The sequence below is a fragment of the Alexandromys fortis genome, unplaced genomic scaffold (genome assembly GCF_014885135.2).
Source record: "Alexandromys fortis isolate MF-2015 unplaced genomic scaffold, M_Fortis_MF-2015_v1.1 scaffold_3, whole genome shotgun sequence".
NCBI lineage: Eukaryota > Metazoa > Chordata > Mammalia > Rodentia > Cricetidae > Alexandromys > Alexandromys fortis.
The window spans coordinates 30,056,711-30,065,790 of NW_026067909.1; positions in this window are offsets into that span (position 1 = coordinate 30,056,711).

Consider the following 9,080-nt stretch of genomic DNA (forward strand, 5'->3'; position numbering starts at 1 on the left):
GTGTGTGTGTGTGTGTGTGTGTGTGAAATGCTTCACATAAGACAGGGTAATCAGATTCTGTGGGACATGCACTCTGTCACCAAGAACTTTCCAGACGTCACTCCTTTGCTTTTCTGCACTGAATGCTGCTAACAAAATAGCTCATGGCCTGGTTTCTTCTTAAAGTATTTTATCCTTTCTGTTTTGAGCAGTGATTCTCAGCCTTCCTAATGCTGCAACCCTAATACAATTCCTCATGTTGTGGTGACCTCCCAACCGTAATTTTTTATTTTCGCTGCTGTTTCATAACTAATTTCATAACTTTATTTGTTGCTGTTAGGAATTGTAAGTATCTTTGATATTTGACCACTAGCCTTCCCTAAGGAAGTTTAGTTTAAATGCTTTAGAAATTCTGCCTTTGCTATTTTTGTTTTGTTTTGTCTGGAGATAGGGTTCTCCTGCCTCAGCCTTCCCAGTGCTGGGGAGCTGGGCATGTACACCACACAGCTTTCTGCCTTTGCTTTTGGGGCTCACCTGGCATGAGTCTCAGTACTGAGCATGTTGTAGCCATTCTGGAAAACTTGGAACTGTGTATCTCTGGATTTTCCTAATTTGAAGGAGCGTTCTTTTATCTTTGAGCTTCCTTGTTTTAAAATGTTTTGGCTTTCCATGCCTGAGGGACCATTTCCCTTATTTCTGCAGGTTTTATCTTAATACATTCGTCTGTCCACATCCGTGTGTGTTCTCTGGAGCCCCTAAACTGTCTCTGTATTGACGGTGCCTGCGTCATTCAGGCCGGCCATGGCTTGCTGTTGCCAGTGTGTTTAGAAATGCCACAGAATGCCCGTGCCCATCTTAGCTTTAACTGTCAGCTTGACACAGCCCAGAGTCACCCAAGAAGGGAGTCTTCTATGCAAAAAGTGCCCAGATTACATCGGCCTGTGAGCATGTCTGGGGGGGGGAATAGTATTGATTTTTATCTGCCATAGGCGGGCCTAACCTACTACAGGTGACCTGCTTTCCTGGGGAGGTGGTCAGTGTAGGAAAGCAAGCTAAGTCCGAGCCTGCAAACTCCATAGTTTCTGCTTTAGGCTCCTTCAGAGATGGACTGTGACCTGGAAGTGTGAGTCACACACACACACACACACACACACACGACCTTAAATCCCCTCAGGTGCTTTGGTCAGAGTGTTTGATGCCACAGTGGGATTTCCTACTTCATTACCTGTAGAACCGTTTCCCTTCTTTATATGTAATTATTTATGTTTTGACTAGTTCAATTCAAGTGCCTTTTATTTTGATAGTACTGGATGTCTATACAGGACCTTGCACGTGCTAGCTGCAGTTTCCACTATAAGCCACGTCTCCACCCTGATTTTATATTGATTGATGTGATCAGGTTAAACTGATATAGGCCAACCTCTCCCTTTCCCGTCTCTTTGGACTCAACCTTTGCCTCCTACCCCAGGGCCCAGTGGTCGTAAACTGGTTCTTTATTTTAATGTCACCAAATTTGAATCTCTTTACAACTCTGTGCTTTGCATAAAAAATCATTTTACAACTGTATGCTGCCCGAGTGTATTGACAGCTTCTGGTTCTACAGAACTGCTCACTCAGGCCCGTGAGTCAGAATAGACAGGCAAGGCTACCACAGTGTGCAACTCCCTGATCCCAGAAGCTTAACACGAAACAGCACACCCAGTGGTTGCTGGCCACAGCAAAGGGTCCTGCTTCACAATGTTCCAGAATCCTGGGTGGGAGGAGATGGCCTCTTTAGTTCCATGATCCCTGCCGTGAACTGGGATCGTAAGTGGGCTGTCACGCCCTGGGATTTACACTTGAAGGGCCTCCTGTAATAGCTGCTGTTTTCATTGGCTGATGTTGATCCCACAGAGGCAGTTTCAAAAGTGGTAGGAAGAAGCCCTCCTGTGCACCGGAGGAGGACAAGGCTGTTCGGCAAGCAGATGATTTCGGTGTCCGACAGCACTCTGACTGGCCTTCAGTTCAGAGCTGGTAATGCACTGGTTCCAAAGTGCCCATCTCCATCTTTGCGTTTTGTGTGTGAGTGCCCTTGGGGGAGAAGGAACCGTGCAGACACAACAGCTGGTCCCACTGTGTCCTTGTCACATTCCTGCTGTGCAGAAGACACTGCCACCCATCCCCATCTCATACTTGAAAACCTCTAACAAAAAACCAGGGTGAAGAGAGGCTTAACCTGTCCAAATGTTCTGCTGGTGAGCCAGGATCTTGGAACTTAGAGGAATCACAGCTCTTCCTGGCTGCCAACCTAGATAGAGGGCAGTCTGTGACCCATGGTGGGTTTTCACTCGGCTACTTTGTATCCTAGATAGAGGGCAGTCTGTGACCCATGGTGGGTTTTCACTCGGCTACTTTGTATCCTAGATAGAGCACAGTCTGTGACCCATGGTGGGTTTTCACTCGGCTACTTTGTATCCAGCTGCAGCACTCACACTCAGCCCCTCCCCCCTCTTACTTCTAGAGCCCCGACTGGCGTCAGACTCATGCCAGGTTTATGTGGTATTGAGATCAGAACCCAGACTTTCTTTATACATGCTACGAGTCCTCTACCACCTGAGTGAGCTCCGTCTCTACACATGCTTGCGTAAGCATTTATCTCATCTGTTGGCTTTGGGGGAAGCATGACCTCACCCGGGAATAAAGCTCTGAGTTGTCCTAAATAAACACCACCGAGTCCTAGTGACCCATTAGTGTCTTACATGCGTGGGAATCACGGTTGAGATACTACAGAAGAGGCACAATAATAATGATCCTGGCACAGTTAACTGCTGGATAGGAGACTCAGGAGGTTTGGCTTGTTAAAACTGCATGGTCTTACACCATAGGACATCTCTCTTTTTCAGCAAGAGGGCACAAGTTTCATGCAGCTACCTTAGTTCTGGTAGGAAATTACTAGTTTGGTGCTCTATGCAGGTGCCTGAGGTCAATGGAGCGATTGGCTAATGAAAATTCACAAGAATCTGGAAGCTGTCCGTGGCTCTCCCACTGAGGAGACGCAAGGAAAATGAGTGTCATGGGCTCCTGGCTGCAAATGGTGGCTGCCTTTAGATGCAGACAGGGTGAGACAGGTTGCTTGGTGTGAAGCAGAGAGGCCGCTCCTCCTCCTCCTCTTCCCTGTGCTGCACTGGAGAGGGAGTGGCAGAGCTGGGGTCTTGCATCCTGGGCCACCTGTCAGGGAAAGCAGACTGGGCTTGAGTGGACGGGGAGAGCATAGGATGCTCGCTTGGTCTGTGTGTATGAGAGGTCGGGAAAGATTCACTGAGCTGTCCAGGAAGTGCCAAGGCCCCGAGGCAGGGAAGGGACATGTTCAACAAATCAAAGAGGCAAGAAGGGGGTCAAGAACCAAGTTTCTGCTCTACCGCACCGTTCTTCACAGCTATCCAATCAGAGCCTCCGTGTTCCGGTGAGCAGCAATTACAGACATAATTGATCACAGTTTGCCCTCTGTGTGGCCAGTGCTCTCTCCTTTGTACCTCAGTGTGGGGTGCTAGAGGTGGAAGTTCAGCCTTAAGCAGAGAGCAGGAGCCATTTCCTGTGAAGGTTCTCTTTGGAGGTGGTCTGTTTTATGGCTGAGGGCAGGCCACAGATGGACTGGTGTTTGAGTAGATGGTGTTTTCCAAAGCAAAACACACATGCAGTACCTGAATCCCATATGCAGGTTAAAAGCCAGGCCTCAGTGAATTCCTGGGGACCAACTTTCTCTGCTCTGCTGCTTGATAAGGGGCTTGGTTACCTCGGTGACCCAACACTGCTACAGAGACTGTGGGAGACAGGACTCCAGGGCCTCTCCTCCTTGCATGTCCGAGAACACTGTGTAGGAATGCTGGCCTTGCCTGTCCTCCCAGGGGTGGTGTGCTGCGCTTTAGCCCTGGTGTCCCATGAACTATGCGTGGCCGGGTGGGTCCCTGTTACAAAATGCCATGTGTGTACCTGTCACTGCTGATCTCTTGGAAGGTTCCTGCTGACCCTGGGAGCAGAAGAGCTGGGCCATGCCCGCATGCTTTCAGTGTTCAAATTACCAGGCTACGTTTTCCATATCTACTGATGTAAATGTTACCAGTTCCATCATCTGTCACATTTCTGGAAAGTTCCATAAATGCCCAAAGAAGGGGAGAAACCAGTGATGGCTCCCGATCTCAGTATTGAGTGCTGAACACATATTTGCCCAAGTCAGGAGGAAGTGGCCTCCTTTGGTCAGAATAACCAAAGCAAAGGCTGAAGTCAGAACTCAGTTCATCTCCACCACCCACTGCCATGTTGGCTTGGTGCTACAACACTGAGACCTGCCCCAGAGCCGTGGTACGGGCAGTGGGTAAGCAGCTTCACGAGACGAGGTAGTGGCTGTTGCCACTGCCCAGTCTTCATTAACTTCTTGTGTGTCTAGGAACAAACTTGCTTAACCCTTTTGCTCCCGAAGCAGGAGGAGAGAACTCTTTAGAAGTTTGTGATCATGCCTTCTGTGGGGTCCCAACCATCTCATGGGTAAGCAGGCTCGCCTTAACTCCTGGGTGAAATCCTTGCCCCCCCCCCAAGCACAGATCGTGGGTCAGTTTTTCCCAAGCCATTCCTCACTGGCTCTCTGTCCCCTGCCCTGCCCTTCCAGCCAGGCCTGGGCAGAGTGCTGGACTTGCTGGCATCTCACAGACAGGAGCAGGTTCTCTGTCATTGCTTCTCCAGACCCACAGAGGGAAGCCACATGGATGCTCTCAGGCTTTCTAGGATCTGCTCAGAGTTGTCCAGTCCATGTCTGCAGCAGCTCCCTGGCCAGTGGCCAGGCTTTTGTTTACTGCTCTCAGACAGACATTCTCTTTCCTCCCGCCTGGGCCATTTTCTGAAGACATTAAGATCTTGGCTCAGTGTCCTCGCCTCCTGCTTCCGGCTGCGCTGCCTGGCACAACCACGTCCGGTCAAGTGGCCGAGCCAGCTCTGAGTTTCTCTGTCCTCCCAGCACAGTGGGTCCATAGCAAGGCCAGCTTTGGGTCCTCTGGCCAATGCTTTCTCTCTTTCTATTGCTTTCTTTATTACAGTTCCCAAGGCTTTGAAGACAAGTGGGCACACGTAGCTACTCCCCGGCAGTCTGAGGTTTGTAGAATACCTTCGGTGTGAGTCAGGTGTGCCTCCAAACTTGTCTGAGTGACAACAGCGGCCTGGGTTTGCCTCCCTCTGCTATCTAAATCCCAGCCTTCTTCTGGAATTGAACTTGTGTCCTGGCATCCCTGGCAGACCAGTGGAAGGCAGGAGGCAGCTGGCAGGAGCTCACAGCCGTAACTGCTGTCTGCTCTGTCCTGTTGACCACCATTGTCCCCCTTCTGTCCCTAAGGCACCAGTTATATCAGAAACTGCAGACGCTACCTTCTTGCGTGGTACTCTTCAAGGACAGCATCAGGATGCAAAGCCACCAGGCTCAGGGTGGTGAGCCATTGCTCCTGCTTTACCCTCCCCTGCTCCCACATCCCATTGCTCCATAGAAAGTTACCCGGAGGCACCCAGGCGTGGCTGACAACCCGCTCAAGTCTGAGTCAATAGCCACACCTGAGGCAGCGAGTCCTCAGGAAGGCAGCCTTCAGCCAGCTCTCTCGCTGCACTTCCACTCAGGAAGGACTGTTTGTCTGGTGACTCAGGACGCAGGGCCAGATGGTTAGCTTCATGACTGTTTAGGGAGAGCTCCCACCCAATAGGAGCCTCACGTCGCCACTTCCATTCGGGAGCTCCAGCCTTTTAAGTGCCTTAACCAGCGCTCTTAGAGAAGGAAAGAAAATAAATTGTTTTCCTTTGTGTTTGAGAACGGGTAGATAAGTGAGGCTTTTAGTTGCACTGTGGTGCATACTACAAGTTACCGTGGGATGCATGGGAAGCAGTCTGTCTGCTTTCTGTCTCTCTGTCTCTGTCTCTGTGTTCCTCTGTGCGTGCGCATGTAGAGTCATGCTAACCATCTTATTTTTTGAGACAGATCTTTTAGAAAAGGAGGAGATCACAATTCAGCTAGGCTGGTTAGCGATTCAGTCCCAAGGATCTGTCTTGTCTCTGCTCTCCCGATGGTGGGGTGACTGACAAGACAACTGTACCTGACTCTTACGTGGGTGCTGAGGGGTCACACTTTCATGACTTCACTTAGTGACCCATCTCCCTAAGCCCCTCTGTGTCATTTTCTAGACCATAAGAATGCCCTGTTTTTATTCACAAAATCCCATCTTGTATATGGAGGAAGCTAAGAGTCATCTATATGGAACTCAAAACTAGTGGCCCGTGAGGAATAGAGCATGTTGCTTTTAATCATGGGGATGTTGATGCTAAAGGGACTGGAGGACAAACAACCAGGCTGGCGTGTCTTCGGGCAGAAAGTTGTATCACTCGATCCCCGGGCTCTTTCTCAGCAGGCAGAGGAATGAGGTCCTTCAGCCTGTTTGTGTGTCAAGGATGAAGTCCTTAAAAATTAGACTGCAGCACCTTGTACATAATCCGCCCTGTTTTTCTGTGCTCTCTTTTCTCCCCCCAGTGCTAGGGTTTAGCCCAGGGCCTCCCAGAAGCTAGGCAAGTGCTCCACCAGTGTGTCATCTGGACGGAGCCTCGCTGCATCCACCAGGCTGGTCTTGAACTCGTCATCCTCCTGCCTCAGCCTCCAGAATAGCTGGGATTTCTTTTTACCACTCGCAGAAGCCTAATTGACAAAGAGTAGGTGGGGCAAGGTCGAACAACGTTCCTTTGTGTGGCAAATGGGCACGATTTTACCTCTTTTTGACATAAGCCATCTCCCAAGGAATGAAACTGCATTTCTGGCAGACGTCGTCCGTGATCACCGTCTACATTAGGTAGAGATCTTCTGTAGAAGTCATTGATTTTATGATAAGTGACAAGCTTCCAATAATCCTGTAAAGGAAACCCTGACAGCCCTTCACAGATTCACCAAGTGACATGCACTGTGACAGGTGACAGAGTCAAACAGCAGCCGGGAGCATGAGGGAGTCTTAGCATGAGCTGGGAGTGAAGGTTCCCTAAACCCCAAATCTAGGGGTCTCCCCACCCCATCGCTTCGCACGGTTCCCTGGTCTGATACCCTCCTTCAGCTCCGAGCAGCTTAGCTGCAGAGAACAGTTCTGCTTCCTCTTCTCCTGGTCCTGCCACGACTCCACCCACAGCAGTGCTGCTGCTGTCTCTAAGTAGCTCCTCGGGGAAGCTCTGACGTGCACACCCCTTCCAGCGGCCTAGCAACCTGCTGAGGACAACAGAATATGGAGAAGGTGAGGTGAACTAACGGCAGCTTTGGTGTACCCACGAATCCATCTCCCTTCTTCCGTGTGCCCCACGCTGGGGTCCTGCTCCCCTCCTCACTGCCTTCAGCAGCAGTGGCCAACAGGCCAGATGTAACAGTTGGCTGTGACCTGAGGACTGTCCTAATTCATCCCATCTTGTCCCCTGATGGTGCCTCTGACCAGCACTGCTGCTATCTTCGTGACTACCAATAGCCACCTGTGGTGATCTCCACCCTTGGTCTGCCTGCTTCACTGTTTGCCCTGTCCTAAGGATGACCTTCTGCCTGCAGAGCTGTGCTCCGTGGCCTCCTGTTATGGGCCAGCATGCTACAGAGCTGGACTGACTTTCTCCATCCCTGACTAGCTCTCTAGAGACTCCTCAGCAAAATGAAGACTCCCCTGCTCCTGGACTAACTCCCTCATGCACCCTCCATCCCTCCATAGAAATCTCCTTCTGCTCTCTCCCTCCCAGTTACTTAAAGGAATCAGCTCCATGTCTCTCACTAGGATTACTGCAGGTAACACCGAGATGGCTCTGTCTGACGAAAACCTCAGAATTCATTAAGAGTGGAAATTCCAGCCACCGCTTCTGTTTCAGAGACTCGTTCCTGTTTTCTTTCTGTTGAGCATCTGTCACTTGCTAACGTCCTGGATGTTTGCCTGGCTAGTTTTTGTGTCTCTTTCCTATCAGAATTTGACCCGAGTGATTGGATAAACTTGGTTCACTTCTGTCTGTTCACACAGTAGGCACGCATTGAATAATTGCTAGCTTCATGTTGCGAAAAAGTGGGCAATTCTTTTCCATCAGTGTCATGGTGGAGAGTCTTGGGGTTGGGGGGGGGGGTCCTACACATTCTGCGGTACAGAATCCTGGGAAGGCACCCCAGACACATGATCCACTTTTCCTTCCAACCTTTAGCTCTTCCGTAGAGCCAACCCCTCTGTTAGAGGATTCAATTAACTCAGTTCATGACTTTTTTTTTTTTTTTTTTGGATGACTTAATCCTGCTCAGTCCTTAACTTTGCATCCAAGCAGGCAGGCAGGCAGCTCACTTGTTGAGGGAGGTGCTGCTCTGGACATCCTGTTGTTCTTTTGGGCCCCAGTGATGGGGCGGGATTTGCTGGGGCCCAGGGAAGGGTTTCATGGCCTGCCTGGGAGGTCTTCTGCATTCTGGCTGTAGTGCATTCTTCATAGCGTGATGGCTGCCAGCAGTCAGTTTGTCTGGGGGAGTGGGGTGGGAGATGATATGAATGTGTGTGTGTGTGTGCATGTGTGTATGTTACAGGAAGGGCCAGTCAGAGGATGAAGTTCAGGCTGTGTATAGACGCGTGGGACCTCTCAACTCCTCCATACATTGCAAACTGCGTTCTGGGCTTCCCTATGAAGACCATCACGTGTTCTCACTAATGAAGGAGTCTGAAAAGGCCATAGGACAGCACACAGGTCAGGGACATGTAGCAGACACATTCCCCAGGGCAGGCTGGTATGTGATAAGCAGGAGGCCTCCTTTCCCTCACACTGCCGTCCTCTCATGCACCGTTTAGGTTGTAATTAACCCTTTCGCGGACGTACAGGTAAATGACGTACAGGAGGAAAACAGCCATTTCAGTCAATGTAGGATTTAAATCCAGTAAATGTAGGATTTAATTCTGTTGAACAAGGGTCCCTCCTATTGACATAGCTGTTGGTCTGGCTAGCTTTGTTGGCTCTTTCCTATCAGAATTGACCTGAGGTTGAGTAAGCTGTGTTTTTACTCTTGTTTTGTGCACACAGTAGGTACTTGTTTTAGGCATGCAGTGGGTGCTCACTGA